The sequence below is a fragment of the Panthera leo genome, chromosome D3 (genome assembly GCF_018350215.1).
Source record: "Panthera leo isolate Ple1 chromosome D3, P.leo_Ple1_pat1.1, whole genome shotgun sequence".
Taxonomy (NCBI): domain Eukaryota; kingdom Metazoa; phylum Chordata; class Mammalia; order Carnivora; family Felidae; genus Panthera; species Panthera leo.
This window is the reverse complement of record NC_056690.1, coordinates 20,651,796-20,664,755: the sequence shown is the minus strand read 5'-3', so window position 1 is coordinate 20,664,755 and position 12,960 is coordinate 20,651,796.

The following is a 12,960-nucleotide window of genomic DNA, read 5'->3' as shown; positions in this document are numbered from 1 at the left end:
ATTCTCTCAGAGACACTAGAATGGGGAGACTGAGGGATGTGAGGACCATAGTTAGGAATGTCCTGTGGAATCTGCCTGTGCCAGGCACGGCACACGCAGGACTTCAGACCTGTTCTGGAATCTCTTCCTGACCATGCCGTTCACTAGTCAGCACAGGAGGCAAACTTCAGGCTCAACAAGTCTCCCCATGGCTCAGAAGAGAAGGTGCCCCTGGGAACCAAGGAATGGTGGCAGCCCCTTCTTCCCTGCCAACACACAGCGGCAACTTTATGAACCCACACATTCCACAGAGACTCCAGCCCATCCCTGACAAAAAATGCATAAACTCTAGGAAAACATGAAAAATCCTTTCAAAAAGATAGAAAAGGACTTGCATAAATAGAAAGATAAACTTGTTGGTAGTTTGGCTTAATGATTTCTTTTTCCCTAATATTTATAAGGACAATTTTAAGGACAGAAATAGTCTAGAGCATTTTGCAAATGAATGGACAAAGAAGTAGGACATAAATTGTTGGATACTGAGACATTTGTTAAAGCTAAAATAATTTAACCAATGTGATACTGATATAAGAATAAAAAATAAGATACGTATTAGCATCCAAGAAAATAATCTATGCATGCAATGCACTTAAGAGTGATGTTTGAAGCACCATCCAGCAGTTAGACAAAATAACCTCACACATGAATAGTTTACTTTTGAATTCTAGAAAAGTGAGATTTTCCATGAGATATATGAAAAACTAATTTTTATGTAAATTTAAAATGGTTCCGGCTATGATGGAAAAACCCAGGAAGGAGTCAACCACCTGAAATTCTGGTCACCAATTCCAGTGTGGTAAGGGATTTCCCCACACCAGCAAGCCATACTGGGACATCAGCTGGGTGCCCTACAAGTCAACTCAATTCACACTACAAGACACTCAGTGCTGGAGATTACACAGATCCCACAGGGCAAGGGCTCAGTCCTGCAAGAATGCCCTCCGTTTGGGGTGCCAATCACAAGTATTGGGTGTTTCCTGAGCTTTGGGCCCACTTGAAGTGGGTTGCAGTTTCCAATCACCTCCTACAGGGATTTGATTAATTTGCTAGAGTGGTTCACACAATTCAAAGAAATGTCTTTTTTTTTCTGACAAGATTACTGATTCATTATAAAAAGGTATAACTGAGGAGCATCCAGATGGAAGAGATACACAGGGCCAGGTATGGGGGAAGGGCATGGAGCTTCCATGTCCACTGTGAGCCTGATATGGCTCCACATCTCCACCTGGTCACCAATCTTGAAGCTCTATGAAGCCCCTCCTTTAAAAAAATTTTTTTTAGAAAGAAAAAACATGCAAGTGGGGGAGAGGGAGGCAGAGAGAGAGAGAGAGAGAGAGATGGAGAATCTTAAGCAGGTTCCATGCTCAGCACTGAGACTGATGCAGGGCTCAATCCCACGACCCTGAGATCATGACCTGAGCCAAAATCAAGAGTTGGATGCTCAACCAACTGAGCCACCCAGGTGCCCTTCCTACTGGGTTTTAGTGGAGACTTCATTACATACTCATGATTGGTTAAATCATCAGCCATTGGCAATAGATTCAAACTAATCCCTCCCACCCAGGTCAGGAGGGGGTATTGATAGTTCCAACCCTCTACTCACAAATGTGACTGCTGGCAACCAGCCCCCTATCTTTAGTTGCTTTGCAAAAGTCACTTTGCTAACTTAACCAAAGACACCTTCACCACTGGCATCGCTTGCAAGGTACATCTTTTTTGTTTGATCTGTAATTAAGGAGTGGTGGGCGTGAGAGTTTCCCCTACTGGTCTCCCAGCAACACTCTAAAGGAGATTTTTCTTTAATTTTGACGCTATATATACATGTTTACACTCCCATAGATCAGGGCTCCTTCTAAGAGTGAGAAAAAAGTATAATAATCATGTGCAGCATTACAGGATCATAGCATTTAGAAATCGGACCTGGATGTTAGAATAGACTGGGACCCGGTGAGCTACAGAAACAGCTGGTCTCTCAGGGCTTCGGGCCATGGTGAGGTGTGTGCCCTCCATCCTGAGCCATGAACAGCCAAAGAGCTATGCGCACACTCACCCTGAGGAGTCTGAGTAGAATGTAAAGTCTGTCCTGAAATGATGGGAGGCCACATAAGCGGAAACCTGGCCTGGCTGTAATGCAGGACTCAGATCAACACAATGTCACCCAATGTTGTGTCTGGGCCTGGAGACCAGGGTGCGCATGGGTTCCATTTCTGAGGGGTCAGGGATGATCAGAGCTGGGACTTGCCACCTGGCACTGCCTGTGCCCTGTGCTCAGAGCTCACAGCTGGGGCCTCCCCACTCCTGGCTCCACCCAGGCACTCCCCTACCACCCCCCTGACATCCTCAGATGGAAGGACCTGACCCAGGGCCAGTGAGGGGACAGAGAACTTGGGTCTGATTTGCATGGATGGGCCCTCCCTCTCCCAGATGAAGAGGGGAAGGGAGAGATTAGGGGAGGCTCTGCTCAGCTGGGTGGCCACAGAAAGCAGAAACAGTGACGATCTGCCCCATGCCCTACATTCCTCTCCTCCTTACCCTTCTTGCTCACTGCATAGGTAACTGGATTCAGGGACAGGGAAGTGGTCCAGGGAGGACTCTTGGGCCCTTTATCCTCCTCTTGTGTCTAGACCCAGCATCATCCTTCCTTTGTCTCTCCCCCTTGCAGAGTCCTGGGCCCAGTCTGTGCTGACTCAGCCGCCCTCAGTGTCTGGGGCCCTGAGTCAGAGGTTCTCCATCTCCTGAACTGGAAACACTGACAACATTGGTTGTGTTTATTGCGTTTACTGGTACCAGCGGCTCCCATGAATATGCTCCTCAGACTTCTCATATGTTATGATAACAATTGACGACTGATGCTCAGCAATCCCTGATTGACTCTAGAGCTCAAGGTCTTGCAGCCCAAGCTCCTTGACCATCACTGGCCTCATGCTGAGGCTGGGGCTGATTATTATTCCAGGCCTGTGAGAACCATCTCAGTGCTGACATAGTGTTCCAGGTCTGCGGGGAGGTGAGACAAAAACTTACTGTCCTCATAATGATGGGGATCCCTGTGCAGCCCCGACCCCTCTGTCACAATAGTTGCTTCCTTTGTTTGTTTTGTCAAAAGCTAGGGTCTGGGATCCATCCACCGGGAACTTGCTACAAAGAATGGGAATCATCTTCTCAAATTCTGCCCCCAAGCTTGCGGTTGGCCACAATACATTGTCTGTTTTTACTCTAATTGAACATAAATCTCTGGATTCTGGGGCAGGTTGTCCTGGGGAAAGAGTCCACGGAGAGATGTGTCAGTCTGCTTGGGCTGCCATTATGTAATAACACAGGCTGTGTGGCTTAACCAACAGAAGCACATTTTCTCAGTGTGGAGACTGGAGGTCTCCAGTCCAAGGTCTTCGTAGGTTTGCTTTCCTGAGGTCTTTCTTACAGATGGCTGCATTCTTGTGGATCCTCACTGTGGCCTATTTTCTGTGTGTGCTCAACTCTGTTTTTTCTTCTTCTTTTTATGAAGAGACCATTTGATTAGGCCATCACCCTTATTTACGACTTCATTTACCTTAATTACTTCCTTCAGTGACTTATATCCAAATACATACCATTGAGGGTTGGAGCTTCAACATAGGGTTTTGAGGGGGGAAACAATTGAGTCCATATCAGGGAGTCAGGGGAGAGCCAGGGACACAGTGTCCAGGTGTGTCGACTCTGAATAATTGACTGTGAAGATCCACACCATTTGGAGAATACCTACTATGGGAGAAACCTGAGTCTAGGGACGCGGACCACATGCGGACACCATAGGAAAGGTCCCCATGCTCAGGGCATTGACAGTATTTGGGGGAAGAGAGAGGACACAGAAGCTAAACATGTATAGGAAAGCTATGTCCTGGGAGCATGGGGATGGGTGGGGTCAGTGGGGTGGAACCGGAGCATTGGAGCGGTTGACAGGGTACTCCAGAATCTGATGTGTTGTGATGAGGTCCCAGTGCTATGCAGACGAGGAAGGAGCAGGAGGGGAACATGAAGGTGGGGACCAGGCGGGGCTGTGGATGGTGCCCACGTCACCCGGTCCTGGACGAGCGTTGGCCAGTGGGGTGGAGAAGGAGGGTCAGGACCCCTGTGACATAGAGGATTTAGGGAATAAGGAGGGGGATGGGGATGAGAAAAAAGAAGTGGGAGGTGTGGCAACATTTCAGGGAGGGGGCTCCACCAGCTGGGACAGCATGAGGACCCGTCTCTGATGAAGGATGACTTCCACCTCCTGATTCCGCGAAAGATCAACCCCTGACCCAGGTGACTTGTTCATAGTTCTAGGAATGCACATATCTGCTTACTCTCATCTCACAATGTTCCTGTTGGAAGAGCAAAGAATTGTTACAAGAACACCATGCGAGGCTGAGCTCAGTTCCCTTATTCTCATTGCTACCCATGTGTTATAAACGTTCCCCTTTAGGGAAGCACAGAAAATCACAATTTCCTTTAGATAAGTTAACATGAACTTCAAGAACTGGGGTTCTGTAGTTGGTTTGGATTTAAATGTTTCCAGAGCATTCTTTCATACAATAAAGGTTGTTAATGACTACTTGGCTACCCTTCTCACTTTCCTGCTGAGGAAAAGGGATCAACAGGACATGGCGGATAAGGAGGCTGAAGCTGAGCTCCATACGGGACCCCAGCCTCGGAACAGGGGGTCAGCAGTCCCGCAGGCAGGATCAAGGCAGATGGGTCCACACCCTGACCCTGTCATCCCCTGGTTGGGGCTTGCAAAGATGTGCTGGCAAGCAGTGTTAGGACAGGCTCATTATGTCCCAGGGCACACTGTCTAGAAGATATAAGGAAACTACTAGAAATCCAATGGGAAGTCACCTAAAGAAGACAAAGCCTACACTGCAGTGATCAGAGGAAGAAGGGTTGAGGCCATGCTTTACAGAAGAATCAGAGAAAACTCTGAGATTATTTCTTAAGGAAAGAATTTCATGTTGTCACTAGTTTATAAATCCATTAAAGGAAACATAACTTTCCACAAGTTCACTTGCCCCTTCATTTATGACACACGTGGGCTAATGTGATGGAAAGTGCACTGAGCCAGGCACAGGGTCCCCATCAAGCAAGAGAGAAGCTTAAGCTGCAGGGTCTCCCAGCCAGGCGTCTTACAGTCTTTGATCTGGACAGTCTCCCAGAGGAAGAACGCACAAAGGGATCCCTTGGTCCTGCTTCAGCACCATTACATCCAGGGTGACTACAGAGCTTGGGTGAAGATGGCAGGCAGCTGAATGATGACCTTTCAGAAGAAATCACTGTCAGCAGGGTCGCTGGGCACCACTGAGTCTCTGTGATGCCCTCGCTCTTCCTGAAGCCCAGCCCCTCCAGCTGCAGCCCAGCTCCAGAATATTCTGATGTTCCTGCCACAGAGCATTTCCGGGCCAGGCCAGGCTCACGCTCACCCACGGGGTTTGATCTGGAATTTAGGTAGTCTCACGTGACTTAGAAATCAGAAAATAAATTCCTCATGATGGAATTTCTCTGACCCCTTGCACCTTGCTCACACCCAGAGCTGGCCACGTGGCTGGTCAGGGGTTCTTTCTCCCCAGACTCAAATCAGTTCAGAGACTGATGCGTGGAATTCCAGAATTTCTCTTTTTTTATGTTTTTATTTTTTTTATTATTTTTTAATGTCTATTCATTTTTGAGAGAGACAGAGACAGAGGGAGAAGATGGGAGGAGCAGAGAGAAAGGGAGACACAGAATCCGAAGCAGGCTCCAGGCTCTGAGCTGTCAGCACAGAGCCCGATGTGGGACTTAAACTCACGAACCACGAGATCATGACCTGAGCTGAAGTCGGATGCCCACCTGACTGAGCCACCCAGGGGCCCCCTAGGATTTTCCTAATTTAAAAGCATGTGTTTACTTTATTTTGGCAAACGGGATCAATGTTTCATCTGTTCATTTTTGGTCGAAGTCTATGTTTCTGGAAAGATCATGATGAAAAGTGGATATATTTTCAGATGCAAGCACACAAATTGTTGTCATTTTTCTTTAGCTCCCACAGCACTCATTCTTTAATATGGACTATATTTTTCTCAAACTTTACATTTGAAATGTTGATCCTAAACATTTGGTCACCACCAAAGTCCTGCTCTTCTGGAACACATCCTGCTCAAGGGATTTAGAGTTTTAACTAAAATGCTACAGAGAATATCATTTGTCACAGCTCCCTGCAGACTTGTGTCCTGTGCTTGCAGACAAGATTCCTAGGAGTGACTCACTGTGTTAAAAATCTCTATGAATGACAGTAGTCCCAAGTGTGTGGAACGTTGACAGACAAGGAAGATTCGCCTGGAATAACCCACTAGCAATGTCTTCCAGGTCCCTTCCCGTGGCCTCCCATCCCTGCAGAAAGGCTGTCTCTCCCCTCGGTGCTATGGGGAGTTGACAGGGAAGGGGAGCCATGGTCACCAGTAGATCACATCAGAGGAAAGAACACAGCATCCTGCACAGAAGGGGCCATGTGTCCCTGGTGACGGGATCATGCCCATCACATTTTACACCTTATATATAGACTATTTATTTGTTAATTATACCTCAAAGCATGTTGGTGAGAAAATGATTGGAAATTGAATTTTAAAGCCCAGATTTTTCTCTCAAAAAATTATCAAATTTGGTAAATTCCTTTCTCATCATCTCTATACGTCATCTACTACTTCGTTGTATGAGGTAAGCCTCTGTACTTAGTGACCTCTCTCTGTGAACTTGTGAGCAATTTCTCTGTCTTTGTGTGTGTGAAGGGCTGCCTGTTACTGAGAAATTCAGAAAGACATACCATGCTATTTCCACAGTGTATCTCTGTTGTGAATATGTAGAGTTAAAAAAAGTGAATGTATACACACCCACATAATTATTCTGCTAATAGTGTCTTTCAGATCATCGAAACCATCTAAGATTAAACATGTATTCTGATTAACAAATCAACACCCAATGAAACACATTCTATGAACAGTTCATTTCACCTCGAACAGGAAAGAAGGTGACTACACACAGCACTCATGGAACAAGTAAAAATTTGGGGACAAAAGTGAGACAGCTGCCACATTTAAAAAAAAGTCAGCATCATTCATGGTGTGAAATGCTACAGGACACATGCCCATCACAGCTGATTCAGCCCACATGTCTTTGTGAGAGAGAGAGAGACAGAGAGGGAGAGAGAGAGAGAGAGAGAGAGAGAGAGACAGAGAGAGAGAGGAGTAGAAATCATTATGCCTTTCTGAATGTTTTCCATAAGAAGGGTGCTGGGGACAGTCAGAGGCAGCTGAACAGGTCTCCAGCCTTCTCCAAAGGCACCTCTTCAGAACAGCTCATCATCAAAGAACCTTCCAATCTACTGGATGGTCTTTGTCACCTTCTGACAGGAGGGTCCCCACAGGCCATAAGACAGTCTGAAATCCTCTTTTTCTGTCACTAGCCTCAGCTCAAGCACTCAAAATTACTTTTGGGGGCTCCTGGGAGCCTCATCCCTCACCCCTCTTCATTCTTCAGTCTCTCCTCAGACCAGTATCCCCACTCCACCCTGGCCCCGCTCTCTTCATGGAGACCCATCCCCCTCAGGTCAGGGCTCCAGCCCCCGGTCCTACTGGGACAGGCGTGCTAAGAGGTGGGTCTCAGGGAGCCGACCTCTGTCCTTCTAAAGGTGCAGAGCACCGTCTTCTCAACCCCTTCCTCCGGGGTCCTTGTTGATGAATCCTCGCAAAAAGTAGACGGGAGAGGAATCCAGGGGCAGGGCCGGGTTTCTGACCCTGCCTCACTGGAAAGTGAGGTCAGAGGGAGGAGGAGCTCCCCAGCCTTCCCAAACCATGGGCTGTGGCTGGTCCAGGCCTCTGTCTTTCTGATATGCTGACAGCAGGACACATCTCCCTTCAGGTGCTAGGTCTCAGGGCTACCCCGTTCCACTAATGTAACCCATGAGAAAGGGTCAGCATTTGAGGAGGCCGTTCTAGGGAACTAAGGGACGCGTGATTTGAGGAGGTTGCAGCTTCGTGAAAGGCCCCTGGATGAAGGATTCTTCCCATTTCTGAGGCAGGGGCAATGGAAGTGGTGCTGGTCAAGGAGGGCCTGCCCCTCCCTCAGGCAGGATGGTGACCTTGCCTTTCACACCTGGTGCAATGTGCTCCAGGGCCAGCAGGTGGCGCTGTGGGCACGTGCCTCAACCACAAGGTAGCGCCCAGAGCTGGAGACCAAGCACCTGGCTGCTTAGTAGGTGCCCCTGCTCAGGGATGCCTGGGGCCCAGCAGCCCCTTTCTCCCAAGGCCCTAGATGTCCCCACAGAAGAAATTCACCAGTCCCATGCTCTTTAAATACAACTTTGAAGCAGAGGGTATTGATTCCTGGTTGATGGAGAGGTTGGGCCAATCCGGAGGGATGGGGACTAATCTGAATGATGGGCCCTGTTCCCATCAGAGTGAGGGAAGGGATAAGAGAGGCTGGGGGATCTCTATCCCAGCGGGAGTATGGGGAGAAAGTTCTTGGGTCATCTCTACCATGCCCTGGACTCCTCTCCTCTTCACCTTTCTCACGTACTACACAGACAACTGAACTCCGACGTCAGTGGTGGGGGAGGGGGGGTCCCTCGGGGGATAACTGGGTCTTTTCTTTCTCCTGGGTCCTTATCTTGAGTTGTTGGTGGGACCCTGACTGTCTCTCACTCTGTCCTTCACTTTAGGGTCTTTGGCATGGTCTTTGGTGACTCAGTCACCATCAGTGTTGGGGTCTCTGGTCCAGGACGTCACCATCACCTACACTCGGAGTAGCAGCAGCACCAGATCTGATAATGGTGTGGGTTCCACCTCTTAGTGCTGTTGTTCCCCCAAATACTGGCTTTTGGAAGTACCTGGCCATCAGGGGTTCTAGATTGATCTTCTGCCTCCAAGTCAGATAGATACATGGCTTCACAGACCATCTGTGGGCTCCAACCTGAGGATGAGGTTGATTCTTACTGTCTCACAAATGACAGAGACCTCAATGCCCACAAGGTGCTGTGTTCCCAGGAGAGATTGAAACATAATACACCCTCTGGGGTCCCTGATCAGACCTTCCCACCCTTGCAAATTGCTGTCACCATGACACCAGCACCTGAAGGTCTGAAACCCTCTGTATATCTGTTGATTCAATAATGTCCCCACCTCTGATCCCATCCAGGCTTGAGGCTGAGACATTCTTATGATGACTCCTCTTCCCAGACATGTCCACATAGGCAGGAGCTCAGAGTCTGTCTCAAACACAGAGACATGAAGAAGGCACTAGAGCTGAACCCAGCAGCCTCTGAACTCACGTGGATCCTCAGTTACTGCAGATGAGTATAAACAAGTTAGTGTATTAAGGGTTGGCCAATTGGCCGCATGAGGTGCAAGAGGAAATATTCTCGTTTTCACAGTTGTAATACATGATCTAATCATCAGGAATCCTAAGCATCAGGAATAGGTGATATAATAAAATTCTGCTGATGCAGCTGAGACACAAGCTTTCTATGGCCCCTTTGTAGTGAGAGGGGCCTCCCTTAAGCCTGATGCCCCCTTCTTCAAAATTCCCAGATGCCCTGGGTCTCTCTGTGACATCAGGAGCAGCTCAGAAAAGAGGTTCAGGACAACCTGTGGAACTCTAACTGGGGTGACAGGAGTGCAAGAGAGGACAGGGAGTGTCTGGGGTCTGATGGCTTGTGAGACAGGCTGGGACAATCCTGTGTGGCCCCTGCCAGCAGAGACAGCACTCAGGGCTTCTAGGGTGTTCAGGCATCAGTGTGCTCACTAGATATTGCTGACCTGCCAGGACCCAGGGGCCATCACCACACGGGCCACCTCTATCCCTGAGTCAGCTCCTCACCTCCTCCTCTGTTTCCTTCCACCTGTGAGAGGCCCTGACAGGGAGGCCGGACAGATGGACAGCAAGGGCTTAACTGAGCACAGCAAGCCCACCCCTGTGGAACTTTCCAGAGAAGTAAAGAGACTTTGGGTGCTCATATCCACGACAGAGCTTTAGCGTCAGAGTCTGGGTCTTAGGACCTGGGTTCCTCTCCTCACCCTCCCCACTCTCTGCACAGATGAGGGCAGACCTCTCTAGGGTGGATGAAAGAACCCCCCATCTCTGCTCCACACCCCCACTCTCCACTGCAGTGGGATGCCATCCTCTTCACATTCCTCTCTGTCCCCTTACAGTGTCTGTGACCGAGGTGGGGCTGAATCAGCCACCGTCGGTGACCAAGCCCACCCTCAGTGACCAAGCCCACCCAAGATGGCCACATTCACCTGCACTGGAAGTAGGAACACTATTGGCAAAAAGTGAGCAGCTTGCCTGCAGCAACACCCGGGCCATGACCCTACACTTCAAATCAACAGGAAGAAAGAACACCTGGCCCTCTTGTTCTCCCATAGAGCTTCTGGATGCAAGTCAAGCAGGCTGGCCTCTCTGACCACCCCTGAGTCCCAGGCTGAGGACGAGGCTGATCACTCCTGCTCAGCATGGGAATGCAGCCTTGGAGTTTGCACAGCACTTCAGACCAGTGGGGAAGTGAGACACCAACCCTGAGCTCCCAGGCCTCACTGGCATGCGGGGCCCTCGCAGAGCACCATGTCACCGGCCCACGAAGAGAGAAGGGCTGGGTTCCACCTGACAGTTGTGTGGACTACTCGGGATTATAAGAAATAATAATGTCAAGAAAAAAAGGCTGGATCTGCAGAATTAGCAAGTGCATATGGACAGCTTCATTATGACTCTATTTGGCCTTTATGAATACATGTACACTCACGTGCTTTCACAAAGAGTGAAAACAGATTTCAGGTTTAAGTGAAAGGATATTTACTTTCCTAGGTCTTTCTTTCTATTTCATTTGGAGATGCTGGATTCATGTGCTCAGCTGGTCCATCCCTATGACCTTGAGTACATATCCGCCAGGGTCACCAGCCACCAGCCCCCTTCCCCCACCGTTTCTCCAGCCTTGACACATGCCCTGACCTCTGACCCAGGGCTCCTCTACTTCTTCAGGGACTTCACTCAGCTCACCCTACAGATCTCACCTTACATACCATAGCTGTGCTCAGACTCCTCTGTCCCAGCTGCCCATGTGCACCCCACATGCACACAGGCAGTATCCCCATATGTGTGCCCCTGCTGCACCCCCTTCTGTCCTTCCAGGTACCACATGCAGCAGGAGACACGGTTGGAGCTCCAGGGATACAGTTGACAGAGACGGACCTTTTGAAATAAATCATAGATTTCCACTGAGGTGACATTCCAGTTAGGAGGCTGTCACTGTTCCCAGTAAGAACTTAGAAATTTTCTGTTCCTTTAGATACTATGGGAAAAAAATAGAAACCAAATAAATTGGAACCATCTGATCTCTGAGTGGTTTCTATATGTTCCCTGTGAAAATGTCTGTATCTTCTGACAATCTGTGGAGGGGTTTTAAAATCACATTTTTTTTATCGTTTCTAATAAAAGTATTCTACTTACTCAATTTATGTCTGCTGCAGCCAGTTTTGTATCTTCCTAGGAAAGCGTGTATTTTTTCCAGTGGAGCAGAGTTGAAACAAAATGTTAGTTTATACCTATGCTTAATACAGGCTCTCAGATTTTTCGTTTTTCATTTTTCCACATAGGACCACCAGGTGATACTGTGGGACTGTCCTGTGATCCATACACAGCTGCTCAATAAAGACCTTTCTTTCACTCAAAGGAGATTTGCTTCAGGGATGGGCCTTGTGCTCCTGTTGGAGACTCAGAACCTGTGTCCTCCCTGGTCTGATAGAGTCCTCCGAGTAGGAACATGTGTTCCCCCAGCAGGTGTTTCCTCCCAGGGCTCTCCACAGGGGTGAGGCCAACCTCCATGGTCCCCAGTGTATGGTCTGAGCTGAGCTCCAGCACCAGGGCTCAGGGACGGGCTGGGCAGTCACTGGATGGACCACATTTGCATGGACAGCCCCTCCTGTGGCAGAGGGTAGAGGAGAAAAGGAGGCCTGGGGCGGCCCAGCCCACTGTGGGGACCAGGGGCTTTGTCACCATGGCCTGAACTCCTGTCTTCCTCGCGCTCCTCTCTCAATGCACACGTAGGGACAGGCACCAGGGACACAGAGAAGCCTTCCAGGTGGTGTCGGCCCACCTGGCTCAGACACTAGGAAACTTTTTACCCTGGTCCCCGCCCCATCGCCCATGAGTGTCTGTGTTTGCAGGTTCCCTGTCCCAGCCTGTGCTGACCCAGCTGCCCTCCCTCTCTGCATCTCTGGGAATGACAGCCAGACTCACCTGCACCCTGAGCAGTGGCTTTGGTGTTAATGCTGTATCATATACTGGTTCCAGCAGAAGCCAGGGAGCCCTCCCCAGTATCTCCTGTACTACTACTCAGACTCAGTTAAGGAGTTAGTATCTGGAGTCCCCCGCCGCTTCTCTGGATCCAAAGATGCCTCGGCCAAGGCAGGGCTTCTGCTCCTCTCTGGGCCGCAGCCTGAGGATGAGGCTGACTATTACTGTGCTACAGCTCATGGCAGTGGGAGCGGCTTTCATTAGTCACAGCGTCTCAGATAAGGAGGATGTGAGGCAAAAACTCCTGAACCCACAGACCTAGTCTCTGAGTATTTTTCCTGACAAGCTTCTGTGGAGGCTCCTGTAGGGGAGACACCTCTGTGGTGAGACCTGTCCTTGAGGAGAAAGGAGTGACACACAGATTACACTGTTGCTGGGACAGCACAGGGGTTCCAGGAGCACACGTGGGTGGGGGCATAGATCCCAAGTGCACATGCCCCAGGGTGTGGAGAAAATTAATAAGAACGAATCATATAAAAGCAAAAGACCTCAGTTTTTCCCTCCCACTGTATCTCTTTTATTATTCATCCAGAATGTTTTATTTCTCACACTTTGGGTCACCAATTCTATGTTTTGTTTGTCAAGTGATTG